The 20,166-nt window shown below is 38.9% G+C and overlaps 1 long non-coding RNA gene across 1 annotated transcript; it reads left to right on the forward strand.

Moving 5' to 3' along the window:
- Nucleotides 1-14,728: 14,728 nt before the first annotated feature.
- On the forward strand, nt 14,729-18,593 carry LOC116729676 (uncharacterized). The gene is made up of 2 exons (XR_004341191.1): nt 14,729-18,125; nt 18,245-18,593. It is a non-coding gene; the product is annotated as an uncharacterized LOC116729676 (long non-coding RNA).
- Nucleotides 18,594-20,166: the final 1,573 nt, after the last annotated feature.

Genomic DNA, 20,166 nt, shown 5'->3' on the forward strand with positions numbered 1-20,166 from the left:
CCAGTTAAGATAGACAGTGGATTGAATCATTGATATACAGTATACTATTCATGTATATTGATGAACTGAACCTGTTTCTATGTCTTCTGTTACACTTTGTCCCACACTGTCTATTTGTCTGTCTGGACTTCTTCCTTGCTGTTGCTGAAGCTGCTGTCTGTCCTCTGTTTCTCCATGATGGGCATTTAGGCAGACGTCTTATCCACTCATGCTGCTACTGTAGCCTTGTATTTTGACCTTCAGGAATTAGTTTGACTGGTAAAAGAGAAATGAAAAAGCTCCACTGCCTTGTCTCATCTTGAGTCACAATCAGAGGATTTCAATAAAAAGGAGACATCAGATGGGACATAAACCTGCAGTAGTCTTTCAGACAAGAACCTGGGGTGAAAACTGAATTCGACAGCGTCTCCAGACATATTTTGACATACTTCCTGTGTGACAAATGGTGCAAAACTACAGTGGGCATAGAAAGAAGATGTGGCTTGTAAAGCAGCATTTGTAACTTGCATCAGCAAAACCCCAATAAAACAGAATCAGCTTTGTGGTTGTAGTATGACAAAGTGGAACAAATTTCAATGGGTGTAAATATTTTTTCCAAGACACTATATATCAGTGGTTACCAAACCTGGTCCTGACCAAGTATCTCTGCCCTGCATGTTTTAGATGTGTGTCTGTCTGTGATTCAAATGATTGAATAGCCTTCTTTGCAGATACCTGGCCATTCATTTAAGCCAGGTGTTCAGAAGCAGAGACACCTAAAACATGCAGGGCAGGTGCACATGATGATCAGGGAGTGCTCTATGTGTACAACTCTCTTGGTTGAGCTACATTGCAGTTTTAACATGGCAGTTATAAAAGCAATCACACATTTGTCACTCTAGTTTTAAGCACTGGCAAGTTTGGTTATTGTACTGTGCCCCAGGGTTCTGAAAAGTTTAACAAAAGCAAACAGCACTATAGCCAACATATTTATATTCAAAACCAGCAGAGAGATATGTGATTAGGGGGAACGTTCCCTTTAAATAGTAATACATGAGGGGCACCAACCGGGGTTTATTGCTTGCAGTACTTTCAAGTGAAGCAAGCATTCTGTTTAAATCCCTGCTTTATTAGAGCATCGGCTAAAAGATGAAGATGAAAACCTTATTGAGTGATCATTGTGGGGAGTCTGTCCTCCATAAGATTCCTGTTCCAAAGCTCCGTTACATGCTCCCCTGCTCATTTCCAGACATCCTCTTTCTTTCCATAAGGGCTCCAGAACAGAAGGAAAATACCTGTTAAAATTAAAACCGTTAAGACTTTTCCATGTAACTGCTAAGTTTGACCAGACGGGTACTAACCCCTGTCTGAGAAAATGGGCTGCCGAGGTCTTATCTAAATCAGGACCAGTTGCAGTGCCACGGTGTTGACCTTGAGACTGAAATAATAAACAGCCCCTGTCTTACACATGCAAGCACACAAACGCACGTTCATGCATACATCATACCCACAAGGGACACCCTTAGGAAAAAACACATCTGCCTTTCACTGTCGAATGACTTGATAGTTCATGGTGCTAGGGGTTGCTGAGGTGGGGGGTGTTGTTTTTACAGGAACCACATGTTTCAGAGATGACTGTTGGCTGCTGAATATCTGTTAATGTAGCTGCCCTCTGACAGCAGCCTCCAGTTCCACATCAGAACCCGGTGACTTGTACTTTCCCTGATAAAGTCATGCTTGTTTTTCCCAGGAAGCTCAAAGAAACCAGGTCGTTTGTTCCCTCCAGCAAGTGGGCTGAGCTGTGAGAGCCAAGCTTTACCACTCACTCTCTTTCATATAAGTTCCCCAATAACTCTTAAATACTTTCATGGGACCCCATGAGCCACGCATTACTAGAAGCACATTTTACACAGTAATCTACACATGCAAAAGTGCAAAACCAATGTTTAAATGTAAAGAAAGACGCATCAATGTGAATATTAACCTATCCTTAGGAGACTTATTGTTGTTGTTGTTTTCAGGTAATAATGTTCATTTATTAGGGAAAAGGGAAAAAGTAGCCTTATAAAAACTAGCCCCTTTTTCTAGCGTATTGTTTTGTACAGAGGGTCTGGATATTTGGCTATTTAAAAGCGATTGTTTCCTGGAGGTGTGATCTCTATTGAAGCTTTACACTTTACCCAATCGCTAACCATAATGTATGTAATGTTCCAGTTTGATACTATGAAGCTTGCCAGAAAATTTGCGCACTGTAAACAACCATACTCCACTGGAAGAGAGAAGTGCTGAGTTAAATGATGTTCATTTTGATTCAATATTATGAATTGTGGCAATACACGAACTGATATACACTTTCTCCGCTGCCATTGATAAAACTACACGTAGATTACAGTTCTAACAGCACAGCTTAACGGCATCATTCACAACTTCTCCTTTTGAATATTAATTGGGCCTCTTGAAATTCCTACCAGAAAAATCCAGCTCAAAGGGAAAAAAAACCCCAGATGAGCTGAAGGGAGATGAAAATTGAACGGAATTGACATGACGCCGGCTCCAACCCCATGCGGAAGTAGAGCAGTCCTCCAACAACCACACTGTTATTAAGGCAGACTAACGGACCTAACTGCGTTACCTTAGACATTTTTTGAGTCATTTTTGCCTTATAAACCAACACTGAGGCAAAGACGGCAGGCAAGAAAATTCTGTAACTAGTCCTACATCAGGTCTGTAAGGTTACTAGGTGGGAAATAACAGAGAAATCAATGATAAAGCCCAAGAGGACAAATGAGGGACAAAAACGTCTGATTGAATGTAAGTGTGAACACTGCGGGACAAAATGGGTGAGTAATTACTTAAATAATACCGGCTTGTGAAAATCTGCCTTCAGGAAAATGCTTAGAAATAAACAGTAGTATGAGACTGTGTTTAAATGCCAATATAGCAGTTAGGACGGTCTGTTTTCATGCTGCCATAGAGCTACCGTTGGAATCTACACGCATAAAATCCAGCATAACTACCTTCACTTATTGATCTGGAAATGATTAGATGTTTAGCATTGTTATTTTAATTTAACTGAGCTGTGAGTTGTTAGCACGGAGCCCTGAGTCGTTAGCACGGAGCCAGAGCCATTAGCTGTGAGTTTTTAAGTCTTAGCACAGAGGAGCCCTGAGTCGATGGCACAGAGTTATCAGTAAGTATTGTTATGACAAAAACTGGGATGTTTACTACCAATTACCTTCGTGGTGCAGACTAACATGGTACTTCCCGTCCATCAGTTTCATCCAACTGGATGTGAGGTGGGCTGCAGTCCATGATCCATTTTTTGCCTTATTCCAGACTCCTTTTTGATTTTGGAAATGTAATAAATTGTATTCCACCCTCTGTATGTTCTGGGTGACGGCTGTCAGGATTTCATATTACCCACTGACAACTTGGACCGTGATTATCTATTATTTTCCTCAAAATCTCTCTGACTTCAGCGTGTTTTCTATGATAGATACTGTCAAATTTGTCGAGACTACTGTACTTGGAATGCTGATTGGTCAGTTGCTGACAAGTGCCCTGGAATGATTGGGGGAGGATTGCTCTACGTTAGCATGTGGGCGGAGCCGGCGTCATGTCAATTGGATAGGAAGACAATGGCCAGACAAGGGTAAAGGCATCCATAGCAGCCTTTTCCTGTAGGGTAAAAAGTAACTTCCCCCGAATATCTGTTTGTCTTATTTATGACAACTTGTCAATGTGTCTTTAACATCAATCTGGAGAAATTGTGGCTCACTCTTCTTTAAAAAAATTGGTTTAAATCAGACAGACTGAAGAATTGCTTAGCTTTAATGGCCTGTGCAGGGCCATACCAAAGCATTTTTATGAGATTTAAGTCCAAAAATGTAGTAGAGAACTCTCCAAAATATTTTTTTTAAGTAATCAGTGTTGGACTTCCTGGTGTCCTTCAAATAAACATTCTACTTCAGGATTTTCATAAATCCATTAATCAATCAGTGCAGCCCCAAATCATTTCATTGCTATGAGTATGATGTCCCTTTTTTTAATACTATGATAGTTTTCCACCAAACTTAAATTGATGAATACCTATCCAAAGGTTCCACTTAGTCTATTTTGTTTTTTCCAGTAGATGTTCTTTTGAATTATGTATATTTTTATCTTATATGTCTAAGAATAAGCAGGCCCATCTGGCAATAGTGAAACTCCATTTTACCAAAAAACTTATTTATATTTAGTCCTGAAATCATCATTGGAAATCTGCCTTTTGTTTTTACTTAAGTTACCCGTTACTGAAATGACGTTTAGTCTCATGATCCCAAACATTATATATAACAAATTAGCAGAAACAAAGGCAATATCTAAGCATGTGAATTTCTAAGCTCTTTAAACAGAGCACTATTTTAAAGCATCACATATTGAAAATTGAATTGTTTTATGAAAACTCCCCAAAATTGTCTGTATTGGATTTAAAATCCCCCAAAATATTATATGCTAACGATTCATTGTAAAATCTATTTATTTGCTCATTAATTGATGTTTAAACTGAATGCTTTTGTTTATTTTTTCTTAATGATATTAGGCAGATTAAAAGAAAAACTGACTTTGGGTTCTTGATCACAGAGCTCAAAACATTTTGGTTAGTTGTTGCTCTCCAACTTGCATAAGAACAAAATCTTGGCCAAAGGAGAGACTTTGTGACATTTCAGAACTTACCTCAATAATGTGATATATTTCCACAATCATGTTAAGAGGAAATAATTGAAATTGAAAATGACACCTAGCACTCCCAACTATTGTAATTTTGCTCCAGATGTTTTCAGTTTTCAGCTCATTTTATGTTGAACATTTTTTGAATGAAGATTCTGTATTTTTCAAAAAATGGTGGCAAACTCTGGGAAATAGTCCTGAGTTAGAAAGATGATTGGATTGGAAAAATAGGAAATTGAGAAAAACAAAGGCAAACACGGAAGCAAATAGATGAGAACAAAACAAATAAAAAAAATCACAAGATGGACAGAAAAACGGAGGCTCCTTCAGGGGAAGATAAAGTTTTATTTTTCCTATTTTTCTTCAGCGTTTTTTACAGGCCAGTTGATGTTTCTTTTTTCCTTTCCATTCCTTCTTTTTTAGACACAGGCAGTCAAAACTGGATCGCCCGAGTAAAACCACCTGGTGTGTCACCCTCCCTTTCCACAGCTTTAATCCCGTATATGCACTCAGTGACCATCATCATCCCTGGCTACATGCCAGGAATCCTTGGCAGCTTCACCCTATTACAGTCTCAATGGAAATATTTTTTCCTAATTTTTGTTATCTTTTTTCTTTCCAGCTAGCACAGTACCCTTTCATAAAGTATTTTTGTTGTTTTTCCTTTAGTTTAGTTTTTTTTTTAGTTTTCCTCTAACCCATATATACCAAGTATTTTCCTTCTCCGCAGAGCGCGGTAAAGAAAATGTGCAGCTTGCTTTAAACTTTAAGAGTTGCACAGCTTGCAGCTGGTCTTTATTACTTCCCATTTGGTTCATTGAAGCATAATTACATTCTGACTTCATCCCAACCTTAGCATGACCTCTGCTCTCCAGTCAGACATTCTGGCAACCCTAGACGCTCACCCACAAACAAACTCACATATATGCACAGCCACTGGTGCAAATGTAAACTCAGGATATTACTCGCACACTTTTTGCATGGTCCCACACACATGCTGAAGCACAAACACACTTGCAGACTGAGAAGACTCACATGCACGTATAGAAAATCCCACCTACAAACAGGCAGACACAAACATTTAGCTTCAGTCTGAGCTGAGATCATACTCAACCAATATAATAGTGTAAGTGAGCCCAAACACAAATTGAGCTCCTGCTGGAAAACTCTGCTCCATGCAACGTTTTGTTTGTGTGTGTGTTTGAGGATTGCCGGATGAGAATGAACCCCAGCGACCTTGTCTTTCCCTCCCTTTGGTTTTCCTGTCCTATACTGTTGTGAATGGAAATTGTTTATAATCAGTCGCAAATTATAACGTATACCTCCCTCGCTTTATGTACTTATTTACCTGTATATTTTTAATTTTTAATGAATGCAGTGATTTCTGTCCTTATACCCTCCCAATGCAATATCATATTTGTTGTGTCTTACCTGAATAACCATTGCATTTCTAAGCATTTCACAGGTATATATAATTAGATCATCAGGCTGTCACAGGTTCTTTTAGAATAGCCCATGAAATTCCTCATCATAAGTGCTGCTGTTCTAGAACGCCAGACTAAAAAGACGCGCCTCACCGATGCAGCATTTATTCAACTCCTACTGAAAAATCTCAGTAATGACCTAATTACAGCATTACTAAATCCAAACATTGTGTAAACATTCAATCTGGATAAAGATTCTCTCACATTAGAATACTGCACGCTCAAAACTGAAAGTGTAGCTTATGGCATGATTTGTCTGATTTGTCTGGTATTATTATCTGACAACTTGGAACCTCTCTTGAACCACTGAAGTATCTCTTCCAGAAGGTCAGTTCATCTCTAAATGTTGGAAAAGAAATAAGACTGGAACATTACAGCAATAGACAGACATTTCAGTCCCATCAAAATGGTACTCTGATCCGACTATGATCCAAGTAGAAAGCTGAAGAAGCAACTTTCTACTTCATTGATTGCTTATATGTTATACTTTTCTAGTTCAAGGGTGTAAAACCAAAGGAGATAAAATGGTAAAGAGAAGTTTTCATTATATCCTGTGAAGGTGAGCAAACTTTGCTACTAAACGTCAAACATCACTTTTTACACATTCTTATTGATACTCCGCCCTTCATCTTGTTATAAATTCGTCTGCCGTTTACAATTCTTACAATAAACACAATAGAAAGAAACTTTTTGGGCCAACATTATGGACCTAAAATGCAACCAGACGCTTCATTTTCTCACATTTAGCCACACAATTTTTTGATAGTCTAACATGGCAAGGTAGAAAACAGTCTGACATCAGCTGCTCTTTTTGGGTGACGGTGTTATGGGTTTTCCAGACTATAACATTTTTTTTCTAAGTCTTTCAGTAGGTCAACACTAAGTTGCCCCACATCTGTTGTGTGGTGAAAGTGCAAACACAAAAATGACTTAAGGAAGGTCTTTGCAGAGCCTCTTAATTGTCTTTTGTTAACCTAAAATAACATGGAGAACAGCCAGATTACTAGGGTGTTCTGCTCCTTTGTGCTCCAATAGAGTTGAACAGGGGACACAGGTTGTATCGGGGTTGTTTATGGGGTGATGCTGGACTGGCTAGGCTTGTTAAACATCATTAAGAGCCCCTGACGTCACCGGGCTAATGTTTGGGAAACACAAAATATCCCTCTGATGTGCCGATGCCATGCTACTCAACTCACAGCAAATATTTACCAGTGCGAAAGCCACACTGCTGGCAGGCCCGAGTCGGTGCAGAGCCAAGTAATCTGTTTGATTACTCTTGGTTTTTATTCCATGACAGTCATTATAAAGATTCCCGTTCAGCTTCTAGTTTGGATAAAAAAATCAGGACTCATCAGTACTGTGCTGTAAATTCAAAAGGACTTGTGTAATTGGATTGGAGCCCTACAATGAAATCATTTTTGCTTGGATCCATCAGTGTTAGGTGGACTCATTGGCATCGAAAAGGAAGCAACGGAGTCAAAGGCTTACGTCATGTGGCATCTCTCCTTGCCAGTCTTTGTAAAATCATGTCATTTGGTTATATGAGATTATTATCGTGCAGTGAAAGAGACATCAGGGTGCCGTCCGCACTGTACTATGATCCAAAGTCTCCATCAGGACTTTTCTTAATTTAGAAGTGAGATCATTTTCATATGACAACACAATTCTAACTTTAAACCTGGTTTGGTCCACTGTTTTCCCCACTCCACCCTTCAACCACACCAGGAATATCCGTCAGTGGTGTTGTCTGAGAACACAGTTCTGTATATGTGAGTATAGTTTGTGGGGGTGTGTGTGTGTGTGTGTGAATACGCATAATGGTAAAAAAAGAGTGAGGGTTCAACAGTGAAAGCAGAGTGTGAGACTATCACGTTCTCAGAATAAAACAGAGCTCTGTTTGTTATGTGGATACGCCTTGGTAAGTGATGTCAGATAGATTTTTATAAGTATTTAGCTGTAAGATTGCTTTGTATTTCTACCATTACTTTCGAAAAAAATAAACAAAAAAACATATTGGCTCTTCACCAGCTATGTCAGTGTTTTTGTCAGGATTATGATGATTAATATTCACAATGTTCCTTCCTTTCTTCTCTGCCTGTTGTCTGCACTTTTCACTTTGTAAGTGTCCAAATTTAGCTGCATGCCTATGGTTGGATGATCATTTTTTTGATGGTGCTTTGTTTAAGAAGGTGTGCTAGTGCAGCGGAGACCTTGGAATAACAAATTCATCTGTAACTATGTATTTTTAGTATTCTATTCATTTCATTCCTCCCCCTTTAATTTAATTTCTTCCTTTCTTCTATTTTAAGGATCCAACCATGGGTGTACATTTCTAAAAGACGAAACACCAAATGACTGTAAAGTTGCATTTATACGTCAGGGTATTGAAGAGTACACACATTGAGGGATCAAATGAGCTTATGCTTAGAGCTATGTAAATATCCACAATATTTTACTGACAACATCTTCATAATCTAAAAACAGCAACCACATGAACAACAACAACACAAAACTACGTCCTCTGTTTTTGCAAATGAGCTCATTCTGACTTCGTGAAACCATGACCTTCACTCTACGGTGGAGTTTTATTCTGATTAAGTGAGGCGTTATCTTTGGTTATCAGGTGCTCTTGTCTGAGGCACTAAAGAAGGAAACAGGAAACAAAAAACAAAACAGATCTCAATTCATCGGGTTCACCTGTGATCATGAGATTTGGATCATGACCAAGAAAAAAAACAAAAAACATCTGGATACAATCAGCTGAAAGGAGGTTCACTCTTTAAGATAACATGAGAAGTTCAGTCATCTGATCGGGACACCTCCTGACTCCCTCTGTTTGGAGGTTTGCCCACTATGTAATACGCTTGAAGACCTCTGGCCAAACTCTGAATTTGCTGAAGGGAATGCATATCCCTTCTGTCTTGAAAACATCTCAGGGTTACCCCTGGAGGAAATACAGAGTGTTACTCAGGAGGGGATGTCTGGGTTTTTACTACTGTTAATGCTGCAGAAGCTGAAAAAGAATGGGTACATTGTTGCACGTACACATATATTCATCTTAAATACGTTATTTGTGTTGATGTAAGTGGTAGATGGTTACCATTACAAAAATAACTGCTTTTTACATATTTACTTAAAATATGTAAATATGGGACTGAAATTTTGTGGGAAAAAAAATATTATACTCCTTCACTGCTCCTGGTCAGAAACAACCAATCAGAGCAAGGGCGAAGGTCTTAGTGCTGTCAATCAACTTTGTGTAGGTGCTACTCACTGTACTTGATGGTGTAGAAACACCGTTCCAGGAAAACTGTTTTTCTGTTGTCATGAGTGGCCATGCTAACTAGCCTGACCATTTGTGGCAGACTCTGCTCTGGGAAACTGGTCGTAGTGTAGATGAGAGCAAAGAAAGGGTGCGAGTAGCACGTACACGAGCATGACTGACAATGCCAAGACAATCATGTTGGCTCTTATTGGTTATTCTGAACACTCAATAACCTTCCACTAGCAATATTTACAAAGGAAAATGGAGGTAATTACCAGAATGTGTCCTGGTCAACAAAATTAAAACATCCATTTAAAGTGAAATTATAAAGCTGGACATTTCTCATTTGTACAAATAGGATAGAGGCCTATAGACTGCCTATATCCTTGGTGTGTTTATTTGAGATTTAAGGTTTTATCTTTGCCTCTGCTGTTTTTCCTTGCCACTCTATATCTAAAGACAGTGCATCCATGAGCTGAGGTAATGTGTTTTTCCACATTCTGAAACCACCAGAACCGACTTGTCAGCATTAAACTTAACTGCTGTCTGTACATTTTTAGCTGAACTAATTGTGAAAGGGCGGCACATTTCATAACACTGATAAAATATTGCTTTTGACCAGCGTGTGTCTCCTAACTTGCAAATAAAGCAAATTTGTAGGATTTCCTTTGGTCAGTTACACAATATTGACAAAAATAGGAACATTCTGTCTCAGAGGGATGCAGAACTACTACTTAAATTTCTTAGTTTCATAAGTGCATTGGTATGCTGTCACATCACAAATTCTCACACTGATTATTTCTTTTATAAATGAAGACACAGTTGATTCACTAACCTTTCCCCTTGACAAATTGCATGAGTTAGCTACAAAGAGTGCTAAAACAGCAATTCTTTTCTTAAATTTCCAAAAAGCACTAAGAACATCATATCTGTGTTTTCATAGAACAGCTATCTTAATTAGTATGTTTCAAAGTCTAATAGTAGTTGGTTTTTAACTCAGAAAGTGATGAGCAGTTTTGAAATATCAGGGTCAAAAACAAGAACTCTTCTCATTTTACGACCCTGCAAACATTTATTTTACTTTTTAAATTTATATGTACATATTCTTTATATTCGCTTTATTCTAGTTGGACAGATATTCCAAGGTTTGGGATCTGTGGTGTCAACTGTTGTTTCCAACAGATGCAACAGCTTTTCATTGACCCTGTATGTGAATTAGAAATATTAAAAACATAAACACCACTTTGGCTCCAAGATGCATCTCTAGTGCAGTTTTGCATTCTTGCTCACTGTGGATAATGGAAGGATAATTTCCAACACCCTGAACACACCATCCTCGAAGCAGCAGCATCACGCTGCGGTTGTGATACTCTTGAAAAGGAACAAGGAAGCTGGTCAGAGATGATGGAAAGAAGGATGGAGTCACAGACAGGGCAGAGTCCTGGAAGAGTGTGGCAGATGTTCATACTCCAACAATGAGACAAAAAAACCCTAACAAAATTAATACAGCAGTGGAATAGTTTAGAACAAATTTAGATTTATATGATATGGGGAAAGCCAAAGCCTTGACCTAAATTTAATCTGTGGCTTCACTTGAAAGCTGTTGGTCCATGGAGTCTGATCAAACTTGAGCTACATTACAAAGACAAATGAGACACATTTTCAGGATCAAGGTAGGCAAAGCTAGTACAGTAGAGACATGGCTTAGCTGTGATTGTAGCAAAGTGTGATTTTACAAAGTTTTGACTCATGGAGTTTAATACAAATTCACACCACACGTTTCAAATCTTTATGTGTAAAAAAATGTGGAAGTCTTTTATCAATCTCTTTTTATGTCTAAATCATGTCCTGCATTATGCTAGTATATGACTTAAAATGTAAACAAAATACACTTAAATGTGTGGTTGTAAAATGACAAAAAAGTGAAAAAGAATAGAGAAGCTTGTGAGGAACTGTGTTAGATGTTTGAATAATGTTTTCCAATAATAAATGGCACCTAGAAAGGGTTGCCAACATAGATTTAATGTGTTCCTTGTAACTATACCTACATTAAGTGAAAAGCTTGTCAACAATTATTTCGTTTTTAACTAAGAGACTATTTTAATATGAGGCAAGCTGCCATTTATTTTACTATGTTTTTCAGCCACATTTGTTCCTGCCGGGAGTACATGAGTACACGAAGAGGTCAAATGTGACCTGAGCTGCTAATTCAAAAAAGGGATGACATCATTCTTTGGGAGAACATGATCTAAACTATGCCCTCTCAGATGATTCCTCTGCTTCAGGAGTAGCCACAACAAAATCCTGTTCTGGCTGTTCGTTTGCCTAACATGTGTCTACAGCATGTCACATGATCCACAACATATGCTGGGTACATCTATAACTGTATATGAGATGAAATCAATTCTTACTATTTTCTCTGCTCTCTTTCCCCACATCCATTTTCTCAAGATAGCATTTCCCATCCTGATGTGTGGCAGAGGTAGGTTTCTGATAAACGGTGCGACCCAGCAGACGTTTGGGTGTGTGTCCGGTTGTTTGCAGGTCCAGGGGCCTTGAAGGGAGCTGCAGTTCAATCCAAATGAATGGGCCCATTATGTAAGTGCTTACAACATCAAGAAATTATGTAAATGGATCCGTTGCTACACAACAATGCTCCCCTTGTCAAAACATAAACAACATTGTACAAATGGCCAAATGCTAACAATGTTGAAATATGATGAAATATGCCCCAGACTTGGTACATGATTTTATGTGCTCACATCAGGGACTCAAAACTAATTTACAAAGACTCCTCTTAAATTATTGAATTATACAGAGTTCCATTGAAATGAACATTTTGATCAGCACCAAGTTAAAAGAAGTTTTAAGTGTCTGGGAAAGAACAACTTTGGGTATGTGGTCTGCTTAGTTCATCCTCATTGCTTTAGGTGACGTGGGGAGGTCCAGCTGTGAGCCATCATCGAACACAGTACTGTCCCTTCTATTACACCCTTTATGCGTCACTAGCTGTTTGAACTTTGCTGGATGTTTTTATTTGGTTATGCCTGTAAATCATAGAGGGTCAAGTAAACAGCTCCAGTGGAGGTAAACAGCCTGAGGGATAGGCTTCCCTCAGGGGCCTTCAACAGCTGAACTTCAGACACAATTACTCCTAAAAAATTAGGGTGCTGATTAACTTCTCATGCCTCTTTTGCACTTGCCATTGTGGGTTCAGCTCCAGGCTGTGAGTCACAACTTGCAGAGATCCTGTCCTTTAGTTTTCACAATGAACTTTGCTTTCCTTTGCACTCTTTCCTTCGTAAAAAAACAACTTTCGCGTTACCTAATCTGAGTATGAAACAGAGAAAGAGGAGCAGAGAGCTCGAGAGAGGATCAAAGCCAGCGAGCGGGATGGATTCTCCGAAATGAATAGTGCTCGAGGATGTTGCTTTAACCTTTGTCCAAAGCACCGTGCTCAGGGACCTCCCTGTTTGTTTTAACGGCTCAGAGTTGGGAAGGGTCCCTCCAGCACAGTGGAAGGAATCCAGACTAATGAGACATATTCAATGAAGTTGAGCGGGTGTTTCGTGTCAAAAGAAGTCAGTTGTCTATGAGCTGCTTCCTCCTCTTTCGTAAACATAATATATAATATTAATATGTTTTTGTGGTCGGCTGAATATTTTGGCATTCAGTCATCATCAGGCGGTTTGATCGTTCGCGCCGTCACATGCTCAGTGGTCTTTTATTCAAAGGGGAGATCAGAAGTCTGTTCATGCTGTGCCTAAACCACAACTACATTTGACTACGATTTATTTGTTTTGGGCCCATCTACTTCACAGGGAGTGGGAGGCAATCAATAACGGTTCCCTGCCACTCCTTGTTTTGATCAAAAGTCTCAAGATAAATGTGGACGCGCTTTAGGATGTTCGTGTTTGTTATACACTTATGACTCTGGGAGCTGCTCTGCTTTCATTTTGTTGTCAATAGATTGTGATGATATTGGGGGGCTTTGGTGGGACCCCACTGCTGTCATCACTGTCTGTGTCATTAGCCTTACCATAATTTAAAGAACAAACTGAAAGATGTTTCACACACAGCAGCAGCACGGTCTGTGGACCAATTGGAGTGCAGTTCCTCTTGTCATGTGGTTGACCAAATGCTTTGAAGCTGTGTGTGATACAAGCACACTGAATGTATATGTTTTTAATGACTCATTGAATGAGAGCTTGCAATATTTCAGCTGCCTTTGACTCAGTCAACACCATTAGCTTTGAAGGATTTTAGCTGTGCATGCTATGCTATTCATAATGTAACATTTCCCCAAATGTGTGGCTTTCACTGGAACTTCAACTTTTGTTCTCTTATTTTTCAAGAATACCTTTGAAGCTTTATGAAGGTAGGTAGCTTTTTGGAAAATATGTTTCTTATCAAACCTGTTACTGTCCTTACAATATAATATGCAATATTATATAATAAAAACCAAGCAGTGTGTACTAGGGCTTGATTGGCAGTGCAGCTGATATAAAATCTTAGAGATCAGGAGATGAGTGCAGTTAAAAACCCTATTAGTCAAAACTGCATTGATCAAGATGATATAATCCACATTTAAGATTTATCAGGAGCCTCTTAATGTAAAGGTATTACAGTTTTAGTCTTGAATTATCTACATAAATACAAATTAGCATTTTTATGTTTAACAGCTAACTGTCTTGACGATACCAACGTCCTCACATAACCTTTTGGAGGTGACAGTTAAAGCTGCGGAAGGTAACTTATAAAAATTTGTGTTTTACATATTTGTTAAAACGCTGTGAAAAAAAGAACTCCTCTGCCTCTTCTCAGTGGTCCTACTGACATCTGCAGAAATACACCACTACGTATCAAAACATAAATTCAGAGCCAGGAGGAGTGTCTTAATGTCCATCATGCTGGTGTGTGGGCTGCTCAGTGTAAGCTGTGGGTACAACCTCAAAATTGCTGGTTTGCTGCATCTGTGCTACTGGCAGAGGAACATCTTACTGCTATAGGAAAACTGTTTAGACGCTGCCATCGGTGGCAATGCTAACTAGACTGCGCATTCACGGCACACTGCGCTGTCGGGATCAAGCTGTAGTGCTGCATAGAGGAAGGGGCGGGGTGGGGGCAGCATATACATGAGCATGTCTGACAGCGCTAAGACCCTCCGCTGGCTCTGATTGGTTGGTCCTGGCCAGGAGCGCTGCTGCCTTTCTGCAGATAGCACTGGAAGCACTGAGAGAAGGCAGAGGAGTTCATTTTTTCACAGATTATCTGTCTTATGTACTTTCAGTGTCAGTTTTAACAAATATGTACAAAAAGAAAACATATGGTTTATACAAGTTATCTACTGAAGCCTTCAGTGTTTCAAGTTACCTACTGAAGCTTCAATGTTTCATGTCATATGACCTCCTTGGGACATAAGAAGTTAGGGGATGAGGTTTTAGGCAGCAAAGAGCAAAATGAGGGCTTAAAGATGGCAGAATAAACAGTTGGTTAGAATAACAGTTTGAAAATGCAAACACTCTTGTTGTGGCACACTAAATTGGCTTCTCTAACTCAGTTGTCTTTCTTTAAAATGCTGTGGGACATATTGAAACCCTTAGTTTGTTCTCTCTTTTAACTAATAATCAGCCCCTCTACACTGGGCCTCCTTGTATCCCTCCTCTCCTGCCATGACAGCCCCTGCTTACCCACAGCTGCAATGCAGCCCTCTGTGTGGGAATAACACACAGGGCTTTCTGAAGTCTGGAGAGTATGGGATTTGATTTAAGTTTTTTTTTTTCAGATCTACGGAAAATATGGAAAAATATTTTTATTTACATCTATCTAGAATAGATGGAATATATATTCAGGCATCTGCTGGTCCGTCTGTCCATCCGTCCGTCCATCCAAACTAATTGTACCGACCGTGCTGCCACTCCTTCTCTCTAATTTTTGCCATTTTTGCTCATGCTGACATTTAAAAACACGACTGCTTTAAAGATGAAGGATTAGTGCCTTTTCAGGATTCCAAAAGAGTGAAAGTATGCATCAGACAGGAGACATTACAATACTGCCAAAAGTTTTTGGTATTTTTGGCCAAATATAAAAATGCTGATAGATAAGAGGCTTGGCACTTTAGTCAATGTCTTTGCAGCATCCCCTTTTCCTGAAATAGGTTGCAGGAGTAAATAACTACTAACCTGTATTTTAGAAATCTCAGAAAGCCACACCCAATGATGGTATTGTACAGCAATACATTATTAGCTTGCATTGTTAATGATAGGAAGTTTAGTCAGTGAGTGGAACAATAGCTGTAGTTAAGTTGGATGTGATGTAATTCCCACATCCAAAATTTATTTACAGGAGTAAACAAGATTCAGCTTTTATGTACAAACCTACTAGAAGCGTTCTATTGGTCAAATCCGAAAATCCTGGACAAAATTTGATAAAATTCTGAATGATTTATGGCTTCCTCTTTGAGGTATACAGAAAGATGATTTGTCAACATTAATTTCACTGACTAGGCATTGATAATAAAAGGTTTGAAAATCATATGCAACATCGCTTTAATTTTTTGTCTCTTATTTCTGTCTCTTGAGGATACTCTTCATGCCTGTGGTCATGGCCCTGGAGACTCTGGATTCCTACTGCTAAACAATTCATTGACTTAGCCTTGTATAAATCTGCCTGGGTGGGAAACAATTTGTGGGTGATTACATGTTTCTTGCATTCATTCCAGTGGATCCAGCATACTCCCGTTGGATTTACATATTCACAAAGCTTCATGAAATCTCTAAACAGATAACTTTTTTTCTGTGCATAAAATAATCAAAGATGTATGACTTTCAGGTTTCTCACTTAAAGTTGAACATCATTTTATGTTCACTTAGTGAAGCTCAATTCCAACCAAGCCAGGTGATTTCATTTTGCCTACTGATCTCAGAGGTCAGAGAGGGTGTATGGTTAGGGGCCGGGGTAATAACTTACTGAGGTCACACACTCCTCTAAAACAGCAAAACAAGCCCCACATCAAGGGAGCTTTGAGAAGGAAATGAGCAACAAAAGAGAAGCACACAGCAGGAGTCAGTGAAGCCACATTTCCAATGTATTAATATATTTCAAAATAACGCACACTTATAGTGGATTATGAGAAAGTTTTGAGTGAAAGACAAGGTGGCTGGTAAATGGTTTATTTTCTTCAATTTTTAAAATGTGTACAAACATGACAAATAAAGGAGTGGTTTGAGTTATATAAAAGCTGAAATCTGAATGAGAACATTACCTTTTTAACAGCAAAAATGGAACTGGTGCTTTGGCTAAAAAAAACATCCTTAACTCAGAGGTTGTCGTTTTCATTCAGACTTTGGTTTTCTTTCATCTAAAAGCAAGCTCCGCTGACCAAAGAGCTATTTTAATACTGGACACACAGGCTGGAACTCCCAAGCTTGAAGCAAACTCTGCTCTAATGGACATAACATTACCCAGTGAGAAAATGAAAACGCTAAAACACAATGCAAGTAATGCAATGCAGAAAGAGAGCTTCATGTGGTTGTAAATAATAGTCTGGAGTTGTTTCAACAATAACAGCCCTCTGAAACCAGAGCCATATTAACAAACCTCTAGATTTCCCCTCACTGAAAGGATGTTTTTCTCTCCGCTCCGTTGGGAAACACTGTTGTAGTGATGGGATAAGTTGTCACATTTAGCTAGTTGTGTACAACGTGGAGGTCCATCTTGCTTCAATTAAAAGCTCCAACACGTCTGGTTTTGATTAGGGGTCCTGGCAAACCCAAGGTGATTCCTTTCTTAATGAAAACCACCATAGAGGTTGAGCAGTGCTAAAAAAACTGGTTAACAAAGAATAATAGTTGAGAAGAGAAGGTATCTTGCTCTCATCCTTCTTCCTAGGCCATTTCCTTCCTTCTGGCCTATATAGTTTACACGCCAGATGGACAGACATAACAATAATGTGGGTGACGGGGGAAGGTGCTGAATGGTTCATGAAATACATCCGTCTCCTTCTAACACTTCTTTATCCAGCTTCATTCCTGCAGATTTTGCCTCATTCCCCGCTTGTTCATTCACCTCGCTCTTCTCCATCCCTTTAAGCTTCGTGTGGGTTTTTATGAAGCCACTCTGTCTCACCAGAAGCAGACTTCTGCTTCTGGTTAGAGGGCCTGAAGATTTGCTCCAGAACGTTGGTCTGTTTTTTGAGATTTGAGACTGAACCATTGGTTTCCATCCTTGGCCACACAGTCACCTCATCCCTCATCAGGAGACCAATGGTATTTATTATTTCCAATACCACTACATCTTATCTTGCGACCTTGTCACACTGTAAGTTCAGATTCCAGGAGGACCACTACCACAGATGCTGAATCTAAACTGTTAGGCTCGTTGTACATGCTGAGACTGACAAAGCTCTTCAGTGAAGAGGATCTTCAGCAAGGAGGGAGGTAATGGGTAACTGACAGACAGTGACGGGATAATGTATGGCCCTCTAGTATCATATACGTCACAGTATGCTTCAGTAGCCACAAGACTTTCTCCAACACTGTGTTTTGGCCTCTGTAAAGGTCATGAAAATGTGTTGCGGAACAGGAGTGGAGAAATTTGTTTGGAGCCAAAGGCAGACGGAAAGTTTGGATGGGAAAAGATGCACACCGCAGTGTCGTCTCCTAACATTGGGCGTTTCTCAAAATGTGGTCTGTTCTGATCTAATGAGCAATTCAGTCAGTGACGCAGCGATCCTTGCTTTCATCTCGTCATCTCTTTTATTCTCTTTATCTTTGATTGTCTCTCTTCCCTTTATCTCTGTGATCAGGTCGTCCATAGGGCGGCACGTCTGTGTCTCACCGCCCTCCATCTCAGAGCTCAAAGGAGAGGAAGCCTGGAGAAGACAGGACAATAAAATATGACGATGACAAACCCACAGACGGACTCCATCTGATAGACTTAAAAAGTATTCAGGATGCATGATGCATTCTGGACGTTGACAAAGACCCATCCCATCATTGAAGAATACATTTCAAAAGCAAAAAGGAATAATTAAGGCTCAAAACTTTGTGATAAAGAAAAATTGAACAATGTGTGTAATGTGAGTAATGTCTGGGATCTTGCTTAGAAGTCCATGAAAATGTGTAATCATAAAGTGTTTGAAAGAAAAACTTAAACTGTGAACTTTATCTGTGACCATCAGTTTGCATGCTCTCATTGTTAATAAATCTGAACTCAGCTCATGAAGCAGCTGAAACTAGTCAAGGCAACATCTGAGCTAAAATAAGATCACAAGCATAAAACAACTACAAACAAAACTTAAGAAATAAGTACATCAACACAAGCAATAAACGAACTACAAGACATAATGTGACGGATAAATACGCAAAAGAAATAAAGATAGCTTGCTAGCATCAAAATCATTTTCTTTTAAATCATATCATGTCATCTTATTTTTGTAGAGCAGGATCGGTTTCAGGTTTTAGGCCACAAAGAAAGGCTTATTGATTAGAAGGATGAATGATCAAAAATCTATAGAATCCAACTTCCCACCTTCACCTTAGAGACCTGAGGTCGTTTTTTCCCCCTTTTAGTAATAAATTATTTTAATCTTCTTTTACACTAAGTATTGTGCCTCAAAACTATTTAGACCCCTTTAACGTCTTTGTACTTAGTCACTTTACAAAGACAAAATTACATCTCTGTCATAAACATCTAGCAGTATGTTTCTGAAAGCTTTGCACATTAAGAAACAGAAATATTTCCCATTGTTTTTAAAATAGCTCAAGCTCAGTCAGAATTGGATGGCGGGCATGGCTAATCACCGTGTTTCACCATGTGAATGTGTGTTGGGGTTATTTGTTGTTCACGTTGGCCAAGAAGTTTTGGTAAATTTTGGTATTTTCTCCCCACAGATCCTTCTTCCACATGTTTACCAAAACTAAATGGCTTTGAGGACAGTTTTAAGCATTTATGACTATCTTCAAAATTGCGTTTTTTCTTGCCTCTCTCCTTAAAAAAAAAAAAAACACATTTGTGTAGTGCTTGATTAACAGTCTTCATAGCAACAAAATGTCTCACCTGGTTGTTGTTCTATAGTCAAACATTGCTTCAAGGTTTTCCCCAACTTTCTCACTCACCCTTCTGCTGTGTTCCAAGTTAGTTTATTTGGATAGCACATTTCAGCAACAATGCAGTTCAAAGTTTCTTGGTCTCAGTGATGCTGTTTGTTCACCGATGTTCTCTAATAAACACACAAGGCCTTCACTGAGCAGCTATATTTATACTGGGATCAAATTACATACAAGTGGACTCTATTTACTATGTAAATAACCTGAAGGCACTGGCAGCAGTGGATTTTATTTAGAAATATCTGAGTAAAAGGGGTTGAATACAAATGCATGGTACATTTTTAAAGTTTGTAGTTTATAAAAAAACAAATTCTTTTCTGTCACCTTCACAATTATGCATTAAGTTGTGTTTTTATATCACACAAAATCCTTGTAAACCCATTGGAGTATGGGGTTGCAATAGAACAAAGTGTGAAAATGTGATTATCACCAGTCCTGACACTTATTTACATTGCACAGATGTTTAATTGACAAGTTAGTAGTTACAATGTGAGAAGCTTTGTTTGAGGCTGATCCCCAGCCCTCTAGTGGTCAGAATTCCCAACATACAAATTTAATTTAAATACATTACTGCAAGTCACCTTCTAAATCAAGCCACTGACACACTTTATCAAAAACT

Source organism: Xiphophorus hellerii, chromosome 2 (genome assembly GCF_003331165.1).
Source record: "Xiphophorus hellerii strain 12219 chromosome 2, Xiphophorus_hellerii-4.1, whole genome shotgun sequence".
NCBI lineage: Eukaryota > Metazoa > Chordata > Actinopteri > Cyprinodontiformes > Poeciliidae > Xiphophorus > Xiphophorus hellerii.